Here is a 15,285-nt window from a genome sequence, read left to right as displayed (position 1 = left end):
GCAGCAGGCACTTCATCGGTATCGGCAGTAGTGCAGCGATGCATGGAGATTCTTCTCGCACCACGGTGCTGCGTCAGAAAGCAAGAGCTATGCGTCGATTTTCTTGTAGCTGCGTTGCTTTTCCAGCTCCCAACAGCAGAAACAACCTCCAGAGGCCTAAGACAGTCACAGGGGCCTCCTGGCAGGTCAGAACTCCCAGCAAGGAAGTTCAGGGGAGCTGAGGGTGAAGTCTTTGTGTTCCGGAGACTTCAAAACAGGAGGCAAGCTCTTCTCATGCCCTTGGAGATCTTCTTCAAGCAGGGGACACAGCACACAGCAAAGTCCTTCACCTTTCCTTGGCAGAAGCAGCTACTGCCGGCCAACCCCAGACACACTGCAAAGGGATAGTACTTCTCCTCAGTTTCTCCAGCTCTTCTCCTTGTCAAAGGTTCCTCTTGATTCCAGAAGTGGTCTTTGAAGTCTTTTCTATCCCTGAGACTTCCAACAGGAGGTAAGCTCTACTTTAAGCCCATGAAGAAAGCTCTAACAGCAGGATGATGAAAGCACAGTCCAGTCCCTTCCCTACCCAAGACAGAAGCAACCACTGCTGGCCAACCCCAAAAGCTCACAGCACAGGGGCAGTACTCCTCCTCCAGCTTTCCCGGTTCTTCTTCCTGGCAGGTTCCTTAGTTCAGCAGTGATCTAAAAGTCTGGGGTCTGGGCCCCTCTTTTTATACAGTAAATCGCTTTGTCCTCTTCTGGCCCAGGGCTCTGAGCCCAGTCCAAACCAGTTCTGGGGGGCACTTTGCAAGTGAACAACACCCTCCATTGTCAGTGTGAGCCCTGGCTCCAGACACACCACAGGGGGGCAGAGCCATCATTGTGCAAGGCAGAGACAGCCCTATTCAGGAGCAAGTGCTACTCCTCCCACCACTCCAAATAAAGATCAGTCCTATTCAGCCTAGTGCTGACTGATCTAGACTCTCTGGAGCCACTGCACATCCCCAGCCCTTCATTCCAAAGTCAGACAGTCAATACACATCCTAGCAGAGGGACACTGGATGGCTAAGCAAGAAAATACCTTCTTTCTAAAAGTGGTATTTTCAAACACAGAATTTAAAAATCACCCTCACTAAAAGATACATTTTAACATTCTGAGTTCAGGCATATTAAATGTTATTTTCTCATCTGGTTCACAGGGGCAGTTATGATTATAAAATGTTATAAGCAAACTCCCCATTCTATCCTATGGCAACAGATAGCCTTACAATAGTGAAGAACGAAATTGGAAGTATTTCACCATCAGGACATGCCACACACATCAGGGCATGTCCTACCCTTCACATACACTGCACCCTGTCTACAGGGGTACCTTGGGCCTACCTTTGGGGTGACTAATGTAAGAAAAGGGAAGGTTAGGGCCTGGTAAGTGGGTGCACTTGCCAAGTCGACATGGCAGTACCAGACTGCACACAGGCTCTGTAATGGCAGGCCTGAATTCCATTTACAGGCTGCTTATGTGGGTGGCACAATCAGCGCTGGAGGCCCACTAGCAGCATTTGGTTTACAGGTCCTGGGCGCACCCAGTGCACTGTTCTAGGGACTGACTAGTAAATCAGATCAGCCAATTATGGAAACACCAATCTATAACAATAATTTACAGAGAGAGCATATGAACTTTAGCACTGTATAGCAGTGGTAAAGTGCCCAGAGTCCTAAAACAAAAACAGGTAGGAAACAGAAGGCCAAAAAGCAAAAAGTCTGTTGATAAACCCGCTGAAAATGCCAGCTCTAGCTGATTCTCTTGAACCATGCCAGAGAAGGCCACAAACTGGTGGCAAAGAGGCTGGCTGCTTTCAAAATTTCCTCCTCCCAGTAACCCTTTTCCTGTCCTGTGTAGGTTTTTTAAATTCGTTTTATAGCTTTCCTGCTTTTCCTTTTTTATGGTGGTAATTGGGGATATCCTCCATCTGGATCATGGCCTCATACATTTTACCTTCAGTGATTGCAAGCTGAATTCAGCAAGTTTATGATTTCAATAACCTGACTATAAATTACGTGTCCAGAAAGGTTTCTGTAATGGTAGAAAACAGGAGAACAGTGTGGCTGCCGGAGACAGTTACTTATGATGGGATTTAGGAGGTTGAGGAGTGGATTTAAATGGTTCACTGTCATTCACTGTCATTACTGAGGCCCTTATCACAAGCAGACTTGACTATGGCAATGCTCTTTGCTATGGTAATCCTGCACACTTGCTGCACAAGCTGCAAACCACCCAAAATGCCACCGCCATACCCTTACTAAACCTGCCTCGCCTCATGCACCTCCTACATCTTCACTGGCTCCTCATTCAGAAACACTGCCAGTTCATGATACTCACCCACACCTACAGGAGACTTCACAACCTGGGTCCAACCTACCTCAACCACTGAAGACCTTTCCACCAACCAATCATAATCTCCACTTAGCTTCTCTCATGTTCACCCACACTTGACGTATCCATAGAAGCAAGGCAGGAGGCAGAGCATTGTCTTACTTGGCAGCCTTATCCTGGAACAACCTCCCTCAGCACATCAGGGCAGCCACTTTTCTTATGAAGCCCCACAAGAAAATGAAAACCTGCCTCTTCAAATGAAACTTCTTGCATTTCCCGCTCATACTTAGCATCTGGATACCCTCATGGATGACAGGTATGTGCTCTACAAATCCAAGTTACATTACCTACATTACTCATTCATGGACGGTTGTATGATACAACATACATCCCTTAACCATGCATGCCTAAACAGCATGGTCTGAATTAACAACCATGTCTTTACCACGTCTTTACCACACAGGCCTTTACAATGAATTATGCTGTAAAGTCATGATTGGTAAAGAGATATGCGTGGTAAAGATCACACCCCTGCCACCCCGCCCTGATCCCTAAATCTTGATACATGACCCTGAAATCCACCCCACCCCATCCCAACCCTAAACACTGCCCCGACTCCTCACCCTGAGTCCTAAAACGAACCCCCAGCCATGAAAACTGCCCTTTCCCCCACTGCCCTGAGACCAAAAACCCAGCACCCAGCTCTAAAAACTACCCCGATCCCTCACCCTAAAACTAGCCCTAGCCCTAAAACCCACCACTCCAAAAACACAGCCCCCTCCCCACTTACCAAGTGTCGTCCCGGTCCTTTCTCTCCTGATCCTTCCTGTTCCTCTCCCTGCCCATCCGCTCTGCATCTAGACAGCGTGGTTAAGGCAAATGCCTGGTTAAGGCATATGCATGGTTCAGGCAAGCGTTGTTCCACCTGCGTTGAAACGGCAGGCGTGGCTCAACCCGCGTTGTAAATGCCATTTCTCTCCAAGTACAAATTCTCTTAAAAACTGCAAAAGTTAATGAGGGTTCTTTATATGAGGACTTTGAGGTATTAAGAGTGAAGTGAATAAAAAGCATACTCCAGATTACAGATGTCTATAGACATGATCAATAATTAAAGTTTTTAAATAGCATTAAGCATATGTCATCCATTGTGTGTAGGGCCATGTGCACATCTGTTGAACTCACAGATCTTCTTGTTTTGTACTAGAAGTTGTCATGTTATCTAATGTTGTGTCCCACCATGCACACACATCTCTGAGAATCATTATAGAAGTCTAATTTACGAATTGTGAGGCAATCATAGACAGCTAGAATGTCTGATTGAGGTGAACATCAAATACATGTACCTAGCCTTTGCCCATGCTAGGCAAATTAAAGGGGTTGTCAGTTATTGTATTTGGAAAAGGGGTATAAAATGTGTCTCTGTTCCCTTTCTCTTTTCCCCTTCATGACGTAGCAGGGAATACCTACTCAAACTAAGTTTACCAGAATTGAATCTGCTTTTTGATACAGACTGGTATTGAGTGGTTTTTTTTTGGTGTAAGTCCATTAAATACTTCACCTTGCTTCGAAAAGGAAGCTTGTTTGGTATTAACCTGGTGAGCAGCAGTCACGACCACACTTGTATTGAGCTATTTGCTATATATTAGAGCACATAGTAGCTAACTGCTCACTGTCTTGGTGGCTGCCCTTTACAGCATGCACAGCACCATGAGCCCATGTATGAAGGGCGAACCTGCCTCTCTCATATGGTGTGATTTTAAAACACATTTGTACCTGATGGTAATTTGAAGAGAAAGTACATTGTAAGAGAAAGTTTACTGCCACTAAAGGTGAACGAATGCTGCCTTAGGCAAGTTTTGTTCCAGCCATAGAAGTCCCGGGTGCTGGTAAGGTATTGCGCTTTTGATGATTTGCGCAAATAGGGTCAGCAGGTAGAGTACACTCAGTTCTTCATCACATCGTCTGACAGTGATCGATTCACTAATGGAGAAGGATAGGTAGGCCAGATGCACTTTAAATTCGATCTTACCTCCCACACATTATGATTTTAAAAGCAAGGAAGAGCTTTCCAGAGCATCTGAGGTGGCAATTGACAAGACTGATGGGGCAATCGGAGACCTAATTGCCAGCATTCTAAGGCTACTGCATGTTGACACCTGTCAATGTTTACCTGGATACAGAAATTCCATGAGCCGATGAGGTGATGTTCGTTAGTTGATTTGAGTACTTAATGTAAGCAGGTAGAGGGTGTTCAAGTTGGTAAGTAGGTCATATGGTAGAGAAAGTTTCATTCTGGTAGAAAGATCATTAGGCTGTCAAGGGATATTTTTAATTTGACCATAGCCGCATGCCATATGAAATGAAAGGCATGCCATAGCACGCTTGGACGTCAAAGACAGCTGTTGACAAGGCCTAGGCAACATTGGGAGATGTAGTTTCCGGAAGCAGCCCAAGGCTATTGTATGCTGCCACTCGCTGGTGTTGACCCAGGGCGAGAAGTTCATGAGCCAGTAAAATGCTGCACTTTAAGTGATTTTGACAGTTGGTGTGAGCAGATGGAGGACCCTCAGTTTTTCCTCTGGTATTGATAGATTCACTCTTACAGAAAGGTGGTCAGGCACCCTTTTTAGGTCTCGCCTGAGCCAGCGCATACGCTGATCTGGTGAGACATTTAGTAGGTGGGCTTTAAAAATCCAACCACACGCTTTTGCTTGTGACCTAAAGCTTGCGGTTACGCGCGCGGTTACACGCACAGGCGCCGTCTGTCTTTCCGTCATGGCTCATTAAGCGCATCGCTCGCGGCACCCTTACAGCGCGATCGTGATGACTTTCACTTTTGCCGCCGCTGCGTGCAGCGCACCACTCGCGTGCTTGTTTTTATTTCCTCTTTGCGCGCACGCACACAACTCCAGTGCTTGTTTTCATTACAATAGTGTTCATTTTACATGAGCAAACCATTTTCCTCGGGATCTTTCAAAGTATGAAAGTTACCAGCTGGCTTGTAAAGGTTCACTGGTTTTCCAAAAACGCGTAGTTTCCTCATCCCTTGCTGCCGTTGCCACTTGACCCCTGTGCTTTTTCTGTCTGAGCTAGGAGCTTTTCAATAACTGGGAATATCAGTGATCAATCACCTACTGGCTGCGGATGAGTTGAATATGCCTGTTTATTACCAGTTTGCTATCACTTCCTCGGCGTTCTGCCAGAGGAGGCGGCAGAGGTGGGTCGACAAAGCCCCATTGGTGTCCAAAGCTAACGGAGCCTGCCAGGGGGCTGGCTGTAAATTGACGTAGTACGAACAACCCTGCAGCCCTCTCCCCGTGCTGCATGCCGCTTTGCATGCTGCTGCAAGATCAAGACCTCCTTGGTATTGTCTGGACTTGTGGAAACTGCTGCTAACTTTTACAGATGGCTTTAGGAAGTTTACCGTGATGCAGATAGCAGCCTCTGGAATTTGAAGTCGGCATATTTTATTATATTTTGGGTCCGTTTACAGAAATCACGGCTTCCCTGCATTTGGAGATTTCTTCTGGTGAGCCATATTTTTTTGGCAACAAACTCGTATTGGTTCCCCGCCCATCCCCCGGAGGACAGCAGCCCTGGGAAAATCTTTGCTACACTGAAGAGACCCGAGGTGGAAACAAAGACGGATTGTGTGTACGAGTATTTGCTGCTCGACTTTGCTTTAGAAGGTAATGTTCCAGGTTCATGGCTTGCACTGAATTTGCACAGTGAATGCAGATCCAATTTGTCTTGAGTGCTGCAATTTTAACCCTATTTAGGTGCAGATTCCGATCCGTTTTTTACGTACGAATCGTACAAGTCCCATACAACCGGTGAAGTACGATTCGTACGTGAAAAATACATACGAATCGCTTTGGGAAAAGTCTACGAGACGTACCCGGACAGTTTTACATACAAATCGTAAAACTGAAGTCCGAGCACGCAAGTACGATCCGTACCGCCCTTCCGAAAACAGTCACAAGGGCATGGAAAAGGCCCCGTACAGAGCGAACGCCGTACCACTCGTATCCAGGTAAACTTGTGCCGGGGATACGAGTGGTACAGCCCCCCCCTCCCCCCGCATATGTCAGCACCGTACCCCCCCATGTCCGCACTTTACCCCAGCCCCATTCGTGTATGCGATATACCCCACCACCGTAGCCCAGCCCCGTACGTGTACGCACCATACCCCACCACTGTACCCCAGCCCCGTACATGTACGCACCGTACCCCACCACCCCACCCCAGCCCCGTACTTGGACGCACCGTACCCCAGCGCCGTACCCCAGGCCCATACTTGGACGCACCGTACCTCAGCGCCGTACCCCAGCCCCGTACCCCAGCGCCGTACCCCAGCCCCGTACATGTACGCACCGTACCCCAGCGCCATACCCCAGCCCTGTACATGTACACACCGTACCCCAGCACCATACCCAGCCCCGTACATATATGCACCGTACCCCAGCGCCGTACCCCAGCCCCGTACTTGGACGCACCGTACCCCAGGCCCGTACTTGGACGCACCATGCCCCAGCACCGTACCCCAACACCGTACCCCAGCCCCGTACTTGGACAAATCGTACCCCAGCCTCGTACATGTACGCACCGTACCCCAACACCATACCCCAGCCCCGTACATGTACGCACTGTACCCCACCACCGTACCCCAGCCCCGTACTCGTACGCACCGTACCCCACCACCGTTACCCAGGCCCGTACTTGGACACACCGTACCCCAGCACCGTACTTGTACGCACCGTACCCCAGCGCCGTACCCCAGCCCCTTACTTGGACGCACCATACCCCAGCACTGTACCCCTGCCCCATATATGTACGCACCGTACCCCACCACCGAAACCCAGCCCCATAATGTACGCACCGTACCCCACCACCATACCCCAGCCCCATACTTGGATGCACCGTACCCCAGCACCGTACTTGTATGCACCGTACCCCAGTGCCGTACACCAGCCCCATACTTGGATGCACCATACCCCACCACCGTACCCCAGCATCGCGTATGTACGAACCGTACAACAACATTGCATATGTGAGCACTGTACAACAACATCGCGTATGTACGCACCTTACATACGCTAAAACGACTCGTACAGAACCAGGACACTGTAAAACAGCACAAGGAGGGTCAATTTGACTCCACAAAACACGTCTACAGTAGGAAAAACATCTAAATGACTGACCTGGCACATCCAAACAGGCAAACAGAGGCCCAAACTCACAACCACCTCTTATAACACACCCACCAAAATTTCAAACCCAGCCACACCCACAAATGGACCAATAAAAAGGGCCCACACACACAAACCATGAGCCTTTGCAACAGACCCACACACAAACAACTGCACCCATACACCTTAACGTACACACCTTCACACAACCTCCTTCACACAGAACCCTCTTCACATTCAGACCCACACCATCACATTCACACCCACATATCCACAACCACCCACACCCACGCCCCACACCATGCCCACAGACAAGAATCCAAAGTTCACAAGGGAGGAGCTGGACATCCTTGTCAACAAAGTCATCAGAGTCGAGCCACAGCTCTTTGGAACATTGGTCAGACAGACCAGCATAGCAGAAAAATCACGCATGTGGCAGAGGATTGTCGATAGGGTGAATGCTGTTGCGCCCATCAGAAGGACCAGGAATGAATGCTATGCCAGGTGGTACGATCTGCGGAGGGCAGTCAAGTGCAAAATGAACGAGGACTACGCCAAGAGCAATATCACTGGAGGTGGGCTGCCCCGCAGACTGGTAAATTACCATTCCTGGGAGGAGAAGGTGATGGCCCTGCTGCCGCCGGTGGGAGTACATGGAGTCCAAGGAGTGGCAGAGCCTGGTGAGTACACAAACAACTTACATAACATGGGGGTAATGCCATCCACACCCCAACTACACCAAACACACGCAACTACCCCCAAGCCCTCACCTGACACAACCACACACAAAAACAACGCTCATGCCACTAACATGTCCATGCTCCATTCACAAAGCAAGGCCATGCCATGTCCCAGGCTACACGAACCACAAACACAAGACTGGATGTCCGTGATGCTGGGAGGGTGGGGCTCAAAAAACACATTGTTCAACTCAGAAGCAGACATCATTGCCCTCAGCCCATATGGCCCAGGTACATACCCATGCACCATGCTCAATGCACAGGGACTGGCTAAGTACTGACAAGGTAGCTGACACTTGTCCCTGCTGTAGGCAGCACAAGGCCCTCCTGTGACCACTGGAAACTCAAACACCAACACCACAAGCTCAGATATCTAGGACAGGAACTCACACTCACTGTCATGCCAGCATGCTCCATGAGGGGACAGACACATCACCTGGGAGACCCAATGCCAAATCACACTACACCCAACAGCAGGCCCTGTCACACACACCCCTTACCCAAGCATACACCCCCGGGGCAGGCAATGGATCTACCCACTCTCACAATGGACATGTGACACAACAAGATCAATCCATAGCCAAAGAAGCACCACAGTAAAAAATCTACATGCCAAACACTCATGAGAACATATCAATATGTCCCCCGCAACATACCCATCCACAAGTGAACATTGAGAGGAATGCTAGGCACATCCAACTACCTGGAGGAACTGTGCCAACTTGAATATGTATGAAACATGGATGTTGCATGAAACAGCATTAACATTGTATCTCTCTCACACACAGGGCAACGTTATGGATCTCCCCCCAACAATGGGGGGGAAAAATCACAGTCCCAGGCTCGGCCGGAAGCTGATCCCACTGGCAGCGACGACTCTCAACACTCCGTGGATGACCCCAACCCACCTGGACCCTCTGGTGCCCAAGCCCCTGCAGCACCTGCTTCAGGTACATCTGTGCCAACCACCACCCCCATTCCTGCCACATCCCAGGAGACACCCAGGAGCCCTGCCCGCACTGAACAACTGAGCCAGTCTGACCTGGAGGGACAAGGTTCTCCGGGCACCCAGGAGGAGGCAGACAACCCCGCAAATGCCATCCCTCAGGGGTCCCGTAGACCTGATGTGCCCACAACGGCAGGCCAGGCTCGTGTGGGCAGGGGTGGTGGGAGTGGAGGCAGGCAGAGGTGAGAACCTGACCAGCCAGCTGAAGGGACCGGTATGTCACACATACGTCACATCCTGGACACATACTGGCGTGACACCAGGGCCATCAGCCAGGTAGTGGAGACCCTCACAGAGATTAGGAACCAGCAGGCCGAGTAACATGTCAGTCAACAACAACACCAAGGACGGATGGAGGCAAGACTGGCTGAGCTCCTGGCGGTGCAAACGGACATGAGCCGTTCACTCCGTCAGATCGCCGACAACATGGGCAACCCTCCCTGTGTCACCAGGCGAAGACCACCACCAGCCACAGGGAGGGAGGAGGAGGAGGATTCATCCGACGGAGCGTCCCAAGCATCGTCAAGGCCTGCATCTGAGGGTCCCCCGAGGAAGGAAAAGACCGTGAGAGGCAGCGGACCATCCACATCTCCCAGGTCACCTGGCCTGGCACCTGGCCCTCATGCGCAACAGCAGAACCTCATTCAATGACATTCTCTGCCGCATGGACTTGCTGGTCACAGTCTGACTAATGATGCCAAACACTGTGGGCTGGACTCTGATGACTTCAAATGACAAGGATCCCATTTCCCCCTGTGAACTTTGGATTCTATGCACACTGTATAGCAACTATTTTTCAACACTAAACACGCCCCCCTCCGAGAATAAAAGTACATTTCTTTAATTAGATGTTGCAGTCATTTTGCATGAGTACACAACCTATGTGTGGGGAAATGTCAAACTATGCCTGAGTGTTGAACTAACTCCAGCCATCCATACCCTGGGATCTGAGTCTGGTACAGGACACACATGGGTCACAATGTATCATCCAATACAGATATGGCGCACAATACTCACCCGTGATGGCCTCAAGCTGCTGAGGGGGGGCTTGCAAGACTGTGCGGACAGACCGATTTTGAAGAGTATCATTAAGGCGTAGAGGTCATGGCTCATGTGGATGTTCCTGGGGAGGGAGTACCAGGTATGTTTGGCCGGGTGTGAGAACTATGTCCTGCATGCTGGAGTACGGTGGATGTGAAGAATAGTGGCCAGAACAAGGTTGGATGCATCGAGTTGGCCCAACGGGGTCTCGGATGACAGACGTCCAAGGTTTGTTTGGGGTCTGTGGTTGTGGACTGCCTCCTGAGTGAGGTTGAGGAGTCTGAAGGTCATCCTGCAGCAGACAGTGATCCATTGCAGCTATCTCAGGTGGACGGTGATGTGGATGGGGTGCGGGATGTTGAAGCTGAGGTGTGCAGATGCACCCTGGATGTGGACAAGTTTCCAGTGAGTTTGGATGTACTTGCTCCGTAGAGGGGGGGGGGGGGCTGTAGTTGACACATCTGGTGTCGTGAACCTGGGGGATGGTCTGTCTTTCCTTGGAGTGGATCTATCTGTGGATCATGTGCATCATGCAGAGGGTGTTGCAGCATGAGGTACAGATGCTGGTGATTTGCATGGCAAATGTGAGTGACAAATCCATGATGCACACCATCTTGTGTGCGTGGCCACTGGGTGCTTGTGTAGGGCTCCTGCGGGTGGGACACAAGGAGTTGAGCCAGCTGTAAGGGGACAATCCTCAGATGATGACCTCAGTCCTGTACAAGTCCAGCCTCAGGTGGCTGATGTTCAGCCATTCATCCACGGACCTCATGCCTTCTTGAATGTTGGAACTGGCAATGGCTGCGTCTTTGGTGAGGAGCACCTGGCTGTCAATGGCATACGACATGATGAGGTTGTGTGCGCATGTGATGGTGGAGAGGGGGGTCCTGGACACATTGAAGATTGACATGCTGAGAGATGATCCCTGGGCCATGTGCCAGATGACGCCACAATACTACATGCTGAAGGCTTGAGTCCCACTCCCATGGCCTTGCTGGTGGACGGAGCCGGTGTGGAGTAGGAGGGGCATGACATGGTTGGTGTGACAGGGCCTGGAAGGCGGGGCAGCGCTGTGTAGGCAGTTGGAGTTACACACTCAGCATGCAAAGGTGTTGTGTGTGCGCTTAGGGTATGCCTGAGAGCAGGTGGTTGATTTTCGGATGGACATTGCTTGGAGGGTGGCTGCAACATAAGACTTTAGTGTGATGTGGGTCATGCAAGGACATGAGGGTCATGCAATGTGCACGTTGCATGTGCTGATGGTCCTGTCTTTGGCACCGCGTGGCCGCAACAGTGGCACAGACAAGATGATGACAGCCAAATGAATGGGTGGAGGGAGGCCGGGAGGAGCATCTTTGAGGTGTGTGTGTTGCCGAATCCCGCTACTTTGTGGGCCCTTGCTGCAGGGGCTGCAGCAGCAGGCGGCATGTCCTGGAAACTATGCCAAAAGTAGCACACAAAGACAAGGATGTCAGAAAGGACAACTGCAACAGGTGTACGTAAAGGAAGGAGTGTCCGGTTACCCATGGCACACCCAGAGAAAATGGATGCACAATCACCAAAGATGACTGACACAGGATCAGGAAACAGAAGGCTGAGCTGCGCACAGGAGACACACCCTCAGCAGGCGTTGACGGCCCGTTGTGGGGACCAACATGCCCAAATACATACACAACCATGGACTTCATGCACAATAGAGATTCTAACCCATGAAGAACTGCATGCATGTTGCCAAACTACACATAGACTCATATGCACAATCTTTGACAACTATGCCAGAGATGCCGCATGCAAAGTAGCAAGAGACCTGCATTGACTGAGATGAGGCACCTTGGAGGGTGAGGAACACCTTTATTACTCAGGCTCACACTAAGGCAATGCATCAATATGAACAGACTCACAGGTCATTTGGCTGAATATGTGGGACCTACACTGGACACCCCCTTCACAACACAGATGTTGTAAATCCAAATGGCCTGGCACACAAGTTAAGGGGATGAGCCAAACACCCCCTGCTGCACACGGAGAGGCTGCAATTCCCCATTGAGCCTCTTATGGGAATGTCCCACACTATGTCCACCCGTAGCATCCCGTATGTTTCTGAGGGAAATTTTACACACATTGATGCCTTCATCAGAATCCACAAACCATTACGGATGACTGTCACGAAGGTTGACTATCAATTCATGGGAGTCATGCTACATGTCATGTGCCCCATGGTGAGTCGACATGTATGCATGGTAACACAATATGCACAGGAGCAGTCCCCACACATTCCAAACACATAACACCCCCAAAATGCCTTGCTGCAATCCACACCCAAAATGACTATTCCCCATGTCCGTGCATGGAACGCTGATTCAGCACACGTTGCAATACTCATGAGGAATAGCAGGAGGCCAACGATGACACGACCAGACAACATGTGCAAGAACCTGTGGATGACAGACACACAAGAAGTCAGCTAAAATATTGTTATCCGCATACATGGTCATTTACTCTACAGGATAATGTTGTCACCATGCAAATTGAAAATTTAGTGTCTCAGCTTAAATGTGTGGAATGACATCATCACTCGAGTGACACATCAGAACACACATCTAAGTCACTTAGCATACAGTCAGCTGGGCACACACATTGCAACACATGCCACACAAGGCTCCAAGCATGCACACTCAGACCCAGTGACTCACCATTATGAGAAGAAGTTGCGTATGAGCTGACTCCGGATATCCTCCTCCTCCTCTTCACTTGCCTCGTGACCAAGCCCTTCATCCTCCACGGGAGGATGTTCCTGCTCATGCTGCTCCAAGATGAGTGGCACTGCCTTCTCCACTGCCATGTTGTGCAGCATGCAGCACACGAGGAAGATTTTGCAGCCCTTTGCCGGTGCATATGGGAGGGACCCGCCTGTCTTGTGAAGGCACCGGAATCGGCTCTTCAGGAGGCCAAACGTCCTCTCAATCACTCGCCTGGTCTGCCCGTGTGCATTGTTGTAACGGTGATCTGCAGCTGATCTTGGGTTGCGGAGAGGCGTCATCAGCCATGGCATGTTGGGATAGCCAGAGTCCCCTACATGGAAACATCATGTAAAGAAGTGGGTCAGGAGATGCCGTAAGATACAAAGATACCGCAAAACACAGGACAAACAGAGTATACCCACCAACAAGACATGCTCGTTCATTCTGCAGCCGCAACATCATTTGTGGCACCCTGCTACACCTCATGATGTAGGCATTGTGTGCTGACCCTGGAAAACGTGGGAAATCAGCATTTTAGCAAGACACACCACAAGGGCATTTATAGAGTGGTAATGTTTATGGTTGCGATAGGCGACCTCCTGTGCCTGTGGTGGTACCAAAGCCACATGTGTCCCATCAATGGACCCAATGACATGGGGCATCCCTCCCAGGGCATGGAAATCACCCTTGACACCTGTCAACTCCTTAGGAGTCGGAAAATGGATGAATTGATCCAGGTGCTTCAACATGGCTGCTAAAACATCATGCAGGACACGGCTGAACATCGTCTGTGACATGCCACCAACATCAGCTGTGGTGAATTGAACCGTACCTGTGGCAAAAAATGTAGGGCTGCCATCACCTTCATCTTGGGGGTCAGCGCAGTAAGATACCTGTGTCGTAGTTGGAGGTGTGGTGCCAGCTTGGCGGTCAAGTCCTCAATCAACTGTTGGGTGAATCTTTAACGTCGTATGCAGTCACGTTCCCTCATGGCACCCAAGTCTGGCATTGGTCTGAGGACAGACGGTGCCCTGCAGAAAATTGGAATGAATAACGAAGAGTGAGAACATAACAACATCAATGTCAATGAACTGAGCACATGCTCAACTGCTAATACACATCAGATAAATACAGAGTCTGGTCTGTGCAATACATCCAGTACACGTATGCCAGCCAGGTGATACTCCTACGAAAAGCCAGCTACACCCGTTGATTGTCAAGTCTACATGACATGCCTTGAAACAAGCTGTGGGCCAGTGTCAGTGAACAGCCAGAGACATCACAAGAGTGACATACATCCACATATCTGCATTTGAAGGATGTCATCTCATACAGACAGCTGACGGCAAGCTAGACGCACAGATCACATGGAATGTCAGATGTACAGATCACACACATTGCGATGAAGGGGTACACAGGAAAACAGAAAACACAGACATTGAGACGACGCAGATATGTCCTCATGTCAAAATGTTATGTTCGATGCATACAGACACATGTTACATGGAAATCCACATGTGGCATGGTGTGCGTAGATGTGTGCCATGCCCATCTACACACAGACACATGTTGGATGAAGCTACAGCAGATGCAGTTGACGGAACACCAACAGCAAGCTCATGGGAACACATGACGCACACATGACATAGTCACATCGGTGCATGCTGGTCGTTAAATATCAGTTGTTAGTGTCCCTGTCCCTGGCATCAGGGGACAGTTGCGGGTGGTGGTGACTGTGCCATACCAGTGATGCTGTGCTTGACACATTTGAACTACATGCACACATGTGTAAAGTGTGAAGGGGAAGTGTGCCACATAGTGCCCCATCACACATGACATGTGTACACAGGTCATCAAACATCAATTGTGCAAATACATGAGGAGACATGTGCAATATCACTGCCTGACACACCTAGGCCCTGCACATGTGGGACAGCAATGCCAATGACTTGATGTACATCCTTGTGCTAGTCTGAGACCACCATTCCTTTTGTGTGCGCATCCTATCAACAGTGTAAGCGTGTGAAACACACAGTACACAAGCTCTGAGGGCGTGTGTACGGTCCGTATCACTAGAGTTGTGTGGCCATAGGAGTACACGTGGTACGGACCGTACAAGTGCCATAGGAGCACGCGTGGTACAGACCGTACACACGTACATGTACTACCAGTGCCTACACATACGTGTATTACCAGTGCCAACACGTACGGGTAC

The sequence above is a fragment of the Triturus cristatus genome, chromosome 11 (genome assembly GCF_964204655.1).
Source record: "Triturus cristatus chromosome 11, aTriCri1.1, whole genome shotgun sequence".
Lineage (NCBI taxonomy): Eukaryota > Metazoa > Chordata > Amphibia > Caudata > Salamandridae > Triturus > Triturus cristatus.
This window is presented reverse-complemented; position numbering follows the sequence as displayed.